Here is a 12,446-nt window from a genome sequence, read left to right as displayed (position 1 = left end):
GGGGAAAGCAAAAAACACAGCAAAAATGCAGAATGATTTGACCCCAGTCAATAATGTAGAAAATTTAGATGGTATTAAAAAGTATATACAAGATAAAAAGTACCAAACATCACTAATGTCACAAATTTCCAAGTGACCAAGATCCTATTTTATGTATAATTTTTTTAAATTTATTTTTTATTGGTGTTCAATTTACTAACATACAGAATAACCCCCAGTGCCCGTCACCCATTCACTCCCACCCCCCGCCCTCCTCCCCTTCTACCACCCCTAGTTCGTTTCCCAGAGTTATTATGTATAATTTTTAAAAGTCCACAACTGTCATGTATATGGACAATGAGAGAAGCCCAGCCGTGGGCTTTATTTCAGCCATGGCTAAAAAGAGGTGCGGGGTTTCATGGAGAAACTGAACAGAGACCAATCATAAGGTCCAGATGGCATAAATCCTTAGGTCTTAAAAAAATTAGATAATAAACCTATTGAACTGTTGCCATTTTCTTTATAAGTCAAATAGCAGTACAATCCCTAAATGCCTTTCATATGAAAGATTTTTGTTTTGTTTTTCTTTTCCAGTCTTTTAATACAGGTTGAAGAAAATTTTTCCCGAATGAAATACAGTACTTGCCAATAACCAGCATCCATCCGAGATCCAAATCCAGAAAAATTATACAACTTAACATGCAGTCAGGGTAAAGCTTCGAAAAGTGATAATGAGATTCCTCCAAGTTGGACCCGTTTCCAGGTTCTCAGGGAAGGCTGCTTTACCATGCGGTGCATCGTTGGCTCACACGGAGGAGTGTACACAGGACAACATTGGCTGGAAAGAACCGGGCTTGGTGTCAGGAGATCTGGGGTCAGTCCACTCTCCCCATCCACGAGCAGGGCGAGATTAACCTCTCTGTATTTGTCATCCTGAACTAGCCCGGAAAATGAGGCCTATTGCGCCACTCACATGGAATCTGAAAGTTATAAAATGCCATCAAAACATAAGCTAATGTTATCATTTTTTGTCTGTTACTATTCTGAGAAAAATCCTAAGATTCTGGGAGTAATGAAAATGATTTTTCCCCATGCCAGGCAATCTAAAACTTATGCTGGAAAAAAAATGTTTTGAAAGTATAAAAGATAATACCGATTACATTAATGATAAATTTAAGACATCATAGTGGAGAAAACTATCATTGATTATTTGCTGGGTGCCTGACCCTATGCTTAGAGCTTTATGTACATTACCCGAGTTTTCATCCAATGAAGTGGAGTGATATCCCAGCCCCATCCTTGCAAAAGGAGTCTCTCTGAGACTGAGTTGCATATCTAAGATCTCATCAGTGGGTGGGTGGAACAGGTAGGCCCCTCCCCAGGGTGTCTGCATCCAGAAACTGCCCATTTCAGTGACTCCAGGCCCTGGCACAAAAGACAGAAAGATAAACAATGCCAACAGAAGGCAGTGACAACAGGAGAAGCCCTTATACTGATCATGGAAGTGGAAAGTCAGTTAAAACAGAGAATCAGAAAAATGATCCCATGTAAACTTTAAATACTTTAATTTAAAATGCATAAATATGAATTCATTTAATAAAGTCAATGTTTGAAAGTTGCTTAGAAAAAGAAACACAGCTTTTGGAACATATCTTTGAAGCACTTACATTTTTTACACGTCATATTGTAGTTGACTACGGATTCAGTTCAACAAAGTCCTCCCAGGGGCCCTTTGCCTTCTGAAGGATGAGATCAGGCCTCTAGATTTGGTATCACACATCCTTTTCCATCTTCTTCGTTCATTTTTTGATTTCTCTGTGTTTGTCATAGCCTGAAGGCCTTCTTCCCTGATGCTAAGTTTCAACTGCAATAAATAGGAATCATTAGTTCATTGTTACATATCATCTCTCTGTAAATCATTGGAACCGCCAATTTGTCTGGGATCGGTTACTAAACCATGTTCTTAATTATTCTCTTGTAGTTCAGAATTTTTCCAATATTGTCAACCTCAGGCAACATTTTTCTCTTCTCTGAGATTTAGTAAATGTTGAACTGGGAATTTCACTCCCCACTAAATGCAACATTGAAAAAAAAAAGAAAAAATCTCCTTTAATGTAAGCAATTTTTAATGATTATATGTAACCTCGAGTCTTGTCTCTTATTTCTTCTAAAATGAAACTCCAATATTATTTTTTAAAATATTTTATAGCCCCTTGATCCCTAACTTGGAACAAAGAAATGTATTCTGTTATAATAACCTGGCATTTATTTAAATCTCTTTCTTTACTGTATTCATAACCAAAACATTAAGAAGCAGTATTTTATACCATAGACCTCCAAAGTTTTTGCCAGTAATACAAGGCAAGAGAAATTTTACCATAGTTAGAAAATTTATATTCCACGCACATGCCACACTCACACATACACACATAGAGGAAAACAAATGTTCATGAAATACCTTTACAACATATAATGCACACTGATATTTTCTATTCTACTTTATTCTATTTCATTTTATTTTTCTAAATACTTTTTCCAGTAAATTTTATGACCCCTCCCCCAAGAATCAAGACCTACAATTTAGAAAACATTGATAAAGAATTGACTTTCCAGATGTCTGTTTTCTTCAAGTGTTTCCTCACAGAATGTATAAATTTATGGGGAAAAAATCAATTTATAGAATAATTCTGGGTCTGTCTACACTGATTTTTGTGAAGAGTATCTATCTCAAAAAGCAAATAATTTATATGTCTTGAATCTTGGAGATTTTTACTTTTTGACAACAATAAAAAATCAGAATTTGGAATTTCAGCAGTATTGCCACAGGCAGCTGCTGAGAATCTTTACTTGGATTTTGTATATACTGGTAGCACTTGCTTCACCTTTTCCACCATGGTTTCTCGAAAATGTCTTATCAGTTAGAACTGTTTCAATTCTATTGGACAATTATTCCCTAAGAAAACTTTCCCCATTGATAAGTGACTTTAGCTCCTCTCTAAATTTTCAAGCAGCAGATTGATCCGTAGGTAATTTGTGTCCCCCAGGGCTCAATGCTGGGTAGCATGGCTTTTTCCTATGTATAAGTCATCCATCAATTGCTGTAAAGCTTTCAGTGCAGCCAATCTTTTGGTATGGGTCCAAGGCCTTTTCTGTAACTATTGGTCCATGAATTGGCATTCTGTGTATTCTTTCTTGCATATATCAACTCTGATTAGTTTTGTTTTTTTTCAAAGTAGAACAAAAATTTAAACACACTTGGAGAGCCTTATGATTACAGAACATTTCTAAATGCTACAGTGCTCCCTTGAACATTTTTTTAAGATTTAAAAAAACTTCTTAGTAATCTCCACACCCAACATGGGACTCAAATCCACAATCCCAAGATCAAGAGTCACATGCTCTACTGACTGAGCCAGCGAGGCACCACTGCTCCCCCCTAAACTTTTTTTTCCCCCCTAAACTTTAACAGTTAATTTACCACATCTCATTTGACTCTAGTTCCTTTTTTTTTTTAAGATTTTATTTATTTATTCATGAGAGACACACAGAGAGAGAGACAGAGGCAGAGACACAGGCAGAGGGAGAAGCAGGCTCCATTCAGGGAGCCTGACGTGGGACTCGATCCCGGGTCTCCAGGATCAGGCCCTGGGCTAAAGGCGGCGCTAAACCTCTGGGCCACCAGGGCTGCCCATAACCAATTCTTGATAAGCATACAATTCATGTAGAAGCATTAGTGCACATAGACTACAGCAAGAGGTCTACTGGCAATGAGCATTCAGAGTGCAGTTTACAGAAGAAATGGAAAGCATTGAGCAATCCAAGAGTAGGTAAAGGGGATGTGGGTTAAGAGGGCTCCTCTGCCCCACAGTAGAGATAGGAACAAAGCCCTATGGGAAGAGGTCACAAAGGTCCCAAGACAAAAATTAAAGTGTTGCCACTTAACTTAGGAGGTGCAAGTCCAGGGTGGTAAGGGCTCAGGGAGAAGGGGGGATGAAATAAGGAAAGATACTGAGCAGCACAATGCAATAGAGCAGCTACCACTAAGCAATATGCCAGAGACATAGCTGGCAACTCAAGAGGCATGTTTACTCACCAAGCAAGACTTCTCGGGAAATTTTGCAGAGAAACTACACCTCTGAACAACCCAAGAAAGGGCAAAAGGAGCTGAAATTTATTGACCCTGCTCCTTTCTCTAATTGTTGGCTTTCTTTACTGTAAGTCACCCCACAGTGAGTTGTTTCCTCTGTACATCAGGTGCATCTCCCAGGCCCTCAGCATCTAATCAAGCACCTGGATCCCATACCCAAACGATAGGACTTTATAGTCTCAGTCGCAAAAGTCTGAAAGGGGAGGGGTACAGCATGTGATGCATGAAGGTGACGCAAGTTCAGAGCTTCAGCTCAGACTCCAACCACTCAGGAATCTCAAGGATACCAGGGAAGGAGGAGATGACATTACCCAGAAAGTGTGCAGCTGCATGAGAAAGATGGAGGTGCTTGAGAGAATTTGAGAAGGCATACAAGGTTCATGAGCAACACAGAAAGCTTGAGAGAAAACTTTACATTTTAAAGGACAGAGAATCAGAGTCAGGACATTCCTGGAAGAAGGAATGGTACATTTTAAAGGATCCAATGGGAGGAAATAGTGTGACTTTTTTAATGGAGTGCAAAGAGTAACATGTGGCTGGCATATGGGGGCATACCAGAGTATGAGAGCAGAGAAAACTCAGCATGTTGGATGATGGCAGCCCCACCACACTACTGATTTACAGACAATTTACAGTCAACTGAAACCCCCTACATCGTTATCTTTTTCCCACATCCGGGCCCAACGAGCACCCAGGCATCCTGATTCCTAGTTCTCATCCACTACACTACATGCCCACTAGCGAATATCCTCCCCATGAGAGCGGCGCTCAGGGAGAAGATGGAATACAGATAAGGCTTAGAGAAAATAAAACTGTTCATTTCTCCCAAATAATGCAGCCTACATATTTCACAGAATTAATGTTGACAGAATCCACAGAGTTTAGGGAAAAGCAAGAGCCAGAGCTCACATGATTTCTTCCAGCCATTTCAGAGCTCGCAATTTCTCTGCCATTGGTAACCTACCGTGGAGAATTCATTTCATGCCTGTCTACTCTGGTAAAACTTTGGAATGAATTGAATTGTTACAAAAAGGTGAAAATTAGGAATGCCAAGAGTCATTTGATGCAGCTAATTAGCAGTCATCATCTCTACAGTTTTGCATGTGCTCTTGACTTTCTTTACCTGTAAACTTAGTTTCTGAAGTTGTGTCTGATCAAAGAATTGTGAGAAACCCCTTTGCCTGCTGTCAAGGAAAAGGTCTTGTCTCTCTACACTGGAGCATTAGAGAAAAATATTCACTTTCAAGTGAGCTTTCTGTTATTAGAATTATTTTGATCAAAATAAAATAAAAACCTGTAAGCTAGATTTTAGTTCAACTACGTGCTGGGTGTGAGGGATGGAGAAATGAAAGAAATGGACCTGCTCTTCCAGGTCCAGGTCCAGGTCTTCCAAACTCAGCCAATTGTGCAGAGTTTCCACTGCATTAATGTTCCTCTATTTTACTACAATAAAAAAAGTTGGGGGGAAAAAAGTCCAAGTTCCTCGTGTGAGTTGGCAATGCCCTACCTCTCTGACCTTGTCTCTACATATATTGCTATCACTCAACACACCACCTTAGTGGTCAGCTCTCATTTCTTTGAACCCATCATGCTTGGTCCCACCTCTGGACTTCTGCATTTGCGGTCCCCACTGCCTAGAATGCTCTTTTCCCTGCCCCTCTCTCCACCCCCCAGCTCTTTCCAAAACTTGGCTCCTTCATGACAGTCATATATTAGCTTGAAAGTCACCTTCTCAACAAGTCTTCCTCTGACTCACATATATCAGTTGGGATATTTTCAGTAACAAAGAAGACCTAGGAGAAATAGTGAAAACAAAGCTTTGGTAACTCACACACACAATATATATAGCACGAAGGAAGGACTGTTCTGAGGTTGGATAAATCAGTGGTGTTGAGACTCCATCAAAGACCTAGGTCCCTTCCAACTTTCCACTCTGAACCTTCAGCAGGCCAGCAATGTTTCCTTTGGGGTCACAGATTCCATTTATCACGAAGACAGGATGGTGTTTAGTGAACAAGATACAATTTCTTTACATGCAGTTCTTATCAGCAAGAAAAACCTCTATCAGGGTCCCCCCAACAGCCACCTCTCTGACCCCACTGGCCAAGGCCTAGCTTTACTCACACTAATCACCGGCAGGAAGGAAGAAACAACCACAATTGACATTGGAAGGGGTCATACTGCTATGATGACCAGAGGTTAAGCGCCCAGAAAAAAATCAAAGTTGTGCCAGCAAGTACAAGGAGGGAGGCAGGTTGGAGCAGAAATAGCTTCAATTAAAAGACAACCAGCAAAAAAATAAAAAATAAAAACAAATAAAAGACAATCAGCAGTGACTACAATATCCAATCTCACATGGTCCCAGGAACACATTCTCTAACACAACTGACCTTTTCATCTCGTATAGAACTGAGTTTAACCTCATATTACTCTTGTTCACTTGTTTGTTTATTGTCTGATGCACCCATGCAAATGTAAGCTCCAGGAGGGCAAGAGCCTTGACCATTGATTGCCTCACCAGTCTACTCCTGGCACCAGAACAGTGCCTGACAGGTAGTGTCACACAGAGAATATTTTTGAATTAATGTATGCATGAATGTCCACATACATGTCCATTTGCCTTTGTACCCTTTGTGGTAGTTTGATATTCTATTTCACAAGCAGAAACATCCACCAAGACTAAAGCACTTCAATACCTATAACTTCAGAAGACAGACACTGAACTCATATAAATTGTATTTCCTGTTTTCAACAAACTTTCACAGAACTCAAAACAGAACGCAATACTTTTCTCTTAAATTTTGCACCTTCTCCAGGATTCTCTAATTCCATGATACCACATCCCATCCAGAAGCCCAAGGAAGAATCTAGGTGTCTTATGCATTCCTCATTCTCCCTTACTCACCCTTACATCCAACAGTCAAGTCCTGAGGAACTTGAAAATCCATCCCCTCCTCTCAATTCTCACTGTCACTGTTTTAGTTAGGTCATGTTAAATAAACTCTAATATCCTTGCCAACTTAACTTTCTATGATACTTTGACTCTTATTTCCTTATTTTCCAAGGCTCAGCATTAAATAAACACAACTATCAGAAAAGGATTGAGTTCATTATTATTTTGAATTACCATAATATCAAGAACATACATTTCTGTTTTTTCCATCTTCACTAAGATTACATTTGAGAGGACAGGGAGGAAGAAAAGACAATTTAAGCTATTATTTTAAATGGCCATTTCTTAGCAGTGGAAGAAAAACTAGAACATAACTCAGAGGTTTTAGCTTGATACTCAGCCAATTGTGCAGAGTCCAATCCTGTAAAAAATCCATCAATATATAAAATAAATGAAACAAAGATAGTCCAACATCTTTTATGATTTTGGGATGTTAGCCATGGAGAACTTTTTGCTTTCAAACACATATCATAATTATTGAGCTGATGTTAAAGAAAATTTATGGACAACATGTGATACCTCCTTTGGTCTTCCAATCAGAAAATTCCATCTATCCTCTGAATTCCCAGAACACTTGATATGGTACATTCATTCTCATCCTCTCTAGTATATGTTAAATTATTTCTGACTTTATTATATCGCCTTTACTCACCTGTGAGCTCATTGAAAGCAAAGCCTAAGTGTATTAGGGAGTCTTAACTCATTGGGGTCACATACATGAAATAATCAGTCTCTTTTCCAATCACTGCTTTCAGCCATACTCTGTTGAAACCCTCTCTTCCATCCCTTGATGACACTTGGGTATAATACATAACTTCGTGGTTACTTTTAGTAATTAAAAGTCCTCTCTATTTTAAAACTTCAATTTCATCTTAGATACAAAGTTACTCTCCTCTGTCTTGTGGGCTGGACATGTGGTTTGAGAGAATTTGAAGGTGAGGGTATTCCATCTAATTTTTCACTTCCTTCCTTTTCTCCCTCAAGACAGACTTTTAGCTCTTCCATTATTGAAAATAGGGAAGAAATGGGGGGAACAGGGAAAGAGCAAATTATTCCTTACTTAACTAAATTTGTTGAATTATCTCATTATATTTGTTGCTTTCAACCATAGATGCCCATTATATGGTGGGCATCTATGTGCTGACTCTCCTGAGTGCCTCCCTCCAGGGCCCCATGAAGTCTTCCCTTTTGCAAAGCACAGATCTCTTCTGTGGGAAACCTGGATTGCCTCTCGAGTCTCCCACTCAGCTTCCACTGTTGCTGCAGTCTCCCTACTGGTAAATGGCCTGCGTTGATCAATCCCAGCTTATTGTGCAGCATTCTCTCAACCTCCAGGAAAATCACAACTTGGGGCACGCCAAATGATGAGAGCACTGATTACCTGGTTGCCAGCCTCTCTTGAACTTTGCCAACTCATTCCCATTCCTTTTTCTTCTGCTCAAGAGTCAAACCCATAACCCAAGAATAGGTATAACTAAGGACCAAGATTACCATCACCACTTCTTGTGGCTGGCCCCAATCTTACAAGCCTATCACTTGACTTTGAGGGGCGAGGGGTGGAGCAGTCACTTCTCACTTGAACACTCTCCATCAGCAAAACTTATAGGCTCTCTCCCTTCTTCCTCCCCATCCTTTCCTCTGTAATCTGAGTGAGGAACCAAGGAGTGGTTTTGGCAAGATCTGTCTTGCCGACTATGAGGAATGCTAGCAGCTCTCTTTAGGTAAAGAGAACCACTGTATCTTTGCCTTCTATTCTGGACTCTAGGTGGTTCTTCTGTAGCCACAGGAAGAAGTCCTGCTCAACATCCTCTCCCACGTATAATTCTTTTACTGCTGCATAACAGATTGCCATAAACTCTGCAGCTTAAAACAGCATACATCCACCATTTCACGGTTTCCATGTGTCAGAAGTCCAGGCATTTTATCTTGGACCTCCACTTAGATTCTCAGAAGGGTATAATCAAGGCATCAGCTGAGATCCATTTGTATCTGGAGGCTTGACTGGTGAAGAATCTCTTTACAAACCTACTCGAGTTGTTACCAAAATTCATTTCCTTGCAAGTGTATGCCTCGGGTTCATGTTTTCTCACTTTCTATCATCCAGAGGCCAGTCTCAGCTTTTGGAGGCCACCCTCAGTTCCTTGCTACACAAACCCTCTGTAGATCCTCCCACAAACTGCAGATTACTTCTTCAAAACTAGCAGAAGTATCTTCCACTCCAGTCTGCTCAAACAGAGTCTTACATAACATAACACAATGATGGGAGAGACTACAACATCACCTTTACCATATTCTGTTGTCTGATGAAGTCACAGGTGCCACCGACGCTCTAGGGGAGGGGATATACAAGGGTATAACTCACTGAGGGCCACCTTAAGGCATATCCACTGCACACAGATTTCCCTCCTTCCTTCAGTATGTAGACAGCCTGATATGTGCAAATCACACCATGATGAGTGAGACGAAAATGATTAAGGCAAACTTCTGTCCTCAAGAAGGTCATATACAAGTGGAAGACAGTTCCATGAATGGCTAAATTGTAGCTTGTAATAAGTGCCTGCATATAGTTATGTATAAAGCACCTGCTGGAGCCAGGAGCCCTACTTTTACAGCATGAAGAAGGGAAAAGTTCATGGAGGAGGTACTGTTTGCATAGGCTTTTGAAAGAGGAGGGGGAGGAGGTGGAGGAGGACCCACAACATTTAGCACAGTACTTTACCTGTATTGGGCATTCATCAAATATGTGTTGAATAAAAAGCTAACAAATGTGAACAAAGAACTAATTTTCCAAATGAACAGAGTAAAGACTTAGGGAAACACCTGACATCACAGCAATTCCAACATAAAAATTTGTGTGAGGTTGATGTCGAAGGTCCAACTGGCCACATACTGCACGGGCCTTAAGAACTTGAAAGCCTTCAAAAGTCATTCTCCTCATTCTGTGCCTGTGAAGCAGCCTAGGTGGCCAGAGGGTACAGAGCAGAGGGCCATGGACAGGTGAGTGGAAGGGTAGGGCTCAAGGCAAGGGGCCAGCAGAACACTCATCAGAGAAGGGAAGAGGACAGAGCTATCCAGGACTGCACCTAGACAGGTGGTTAGAGACCAGTGAAATGTAGATAGTCATCCACTTTCAAAAGTTGTGTTTTCAGACAACCTGTATGTTCATATAGCACATGCCGATACCCAAGATACTTGATTCATCCAAAAAAGACTTTCCTCCATAAGCTGACAAATGAACACTTTGAACTATTTAATAGTAGTATTTGCCAAACTCCTTTCTGACAATGTCACCACCTTGGGCTATACAGTAGTGTTTAATGCATAAATATGAATACAATATTGCAAAGATCTTTAAACAGGTTCTGGGGAGCCCACAAAGGAGCTTCTGAGATCCTGTGTACCTCTCCCATTTTCAGTTGGGATTGTTCCATTTCTGTATGCTTTATAGACTGAGATCCTGGGAAGACTTTATTTGAAGAGAATAAAGTTTAATAATGAGAGAATAAAGTTTAAATAAATGTTTGTTTGCTTGTTTTTTCCCAAAACCACTGTTTTGTTATACTTTGTCCTGTTTTTTTTTTAATAAAAATGGGCAATTGGAAAAATGTCTTGAGCCAAGTGATAGAAAACATAAGCCTCATAAACACATTACAATCAAAATTAAGATGGAAAAAAAAAAATTAAGATGGAAATCTTTAAGCATATCCAAAGCAGCAGAGCTTCATTTCAATTCAATGTTTAATGAACGTAGCATTGGCCAACCAGACATGTGATTAATTGTGAAGGGAAAGAAGTGAAAGATTAACGTACAAAATATCATTAATAATGTATTGTTGAAGATTGTGACTAAAACTGAAGATATAATTAGGGATTTTATGGTATTTCAAGCTCTCTGGAATGAGGCTCTCACTATGACATGAGTGTCTGTATCTTTCGCACATTTGAGGTTAGCACGTACATGTTTTTAACAATGTGTATGTGTGTACAAACCAGAAGACTATCTGCAAAACCAAAAGTGTTTTCATTAAATAAACTCAGGAGTTAATGGCTGCCTCCAAGCAATCCATCTTGAATATATTATTCTCAGCATCTACAACATACAACATATTCTTTCCTTTGGTTTTAGGTTTACTTTCAATATCCATCTCATAAGTTTAAGTTTCAATCCAAATCTGCTTTCTTTTATTCTTAATTCTGGCCTTTGCTTTCACTAAGAATTCTAATCATTTTAACAAACCAAGAAAAAAGCTTGAAAAAATTATGGCAAATATTTCTAACATTCGTCTTTCTTTCCTTTCCTTCCTGCTTCATTTCAAATTATTCAAAGTTTAGAGAACTTCTGATCACCACTATAAGAAGCCAGTAACAATGCAGGTTCTTGTTATAAGGAAATAAATCTAATGGACATCCACTCTGCCTTGGCAGTGACAAAAACAAATATTGAGACAAATGGAATCACAGTACAAAGGAATGATTTCCCCCTTCAAATATTACATGAAGGAAAAATTTAAGAAACCTTAATGGGCAAATATTTTGATGGGCAGCATCTTAAAACCTACTTTTCCAGATTTCCACTGTCTTCCTAGTTACTGTCTTGCATTTCTTTGTTTTTTGAGTCCTTTCAACAAATAGCCTGTCTCTCTGCAAATACTCAATACAAGAAACAAATATAAAATACCTATTATGGGCATTACATCATCCTAGGTGCTATGGAAGATCCAGAGTTGAGCCTACCTGAGAGTTTATATTGTAGCAGGGGAGCTAATTCATGGAATCTAAAAAAATATAAAAATACACAAATGCTTAACAGAGAAAAAGATGAGGTTTTTTGGAGAAGGTAGCATTTGAGCTGGTTTTGAAATATTGGTAAGATTTAGACTTGCAAAGATGAAGGCATCCCTAGAAAGGGAACTCATGAATAAACATGCCAAAATGATAAAGCACAAAATAGTTCAGAAAATGAAACCCAGAACTTGGGCTTTGCAAACTAAAAGACTCAGTTTCAAATCCTAGCTGATTAAGCCAGTTCAAACATCTTCTTGGAAGGCACAAAGGACCCTTTTCTCTGGGATGTGGAAACTTGATGTTGAGATGTAGACATTACTTGGGTACATTGAGGTACATTATCTCCCACGCTGCCCCATTCTTTCCTTCCTATCTTGTGCTATGTTTATACTTTGTTACTCAGACACATAAAGCCACCTGCCCAAAGGCATCCATGTTTCAGAGCCTGGGTTAAAATTTAAATCTCTATCATTTCAAAGCCTCTGCTCAGCTAAGATCAAGCTGCCCACATCCCCTTGCCTCCCCCACTAGAATCTGTCTCCTCTAGTTTTAACCATCCTGGGAGCCCAGCATACACGCATC

General features: G+C 39.5%; 1 long non-coding RNA gene across 2 annotated transcripts; it reads right to left on the bottom strand.

Moving 5' to 3' along the window:
- Window positions 1–287: 287 nt before the first annotated feature.
- On the bottom strand, window positions 288–1,823 carry LOC111095377. Of its 2 annotated transcripts, none has more exons than XR_005356388.1 (3): window positions 1,647–1,823; window positions 1,234–1,404; window positions 288–959 (listed from the first exon to the last, which is right to left on the bottom strand). It is a non-coding gene; the product is annotated as an uncharacterized LOC111095377 (long non-coding RNA). The 2 variants fall into 2 exon arrangements; XR_005356389.1 differs by having other exon boundaries at window positions 288–817.
- Between the last annotated feature and the right edge of the window lie 10,623 nt (window positions 1,824–12,446).

Source organism: Canis lupus, chromosome 3 (genome assembly GCF_011100685.1).
Source record: "Canis lupus familiaris isolate Mischka breed German Shepherd chromosome 3, alternate assembly UU_Cfam_GSD_1.0, whole genome shotgun sequence".
Lineage (NCBI taxonomy): Eukaryota > Metazoa > Chordata > Mammalia > Carnivora > Canidae > Canis > Canis lupus.
The sequence above is the reverse complement of the archived record's forward strand: the minus strand, read 5'-3'. Positions and strand labels throughout refer to the sequence as shown.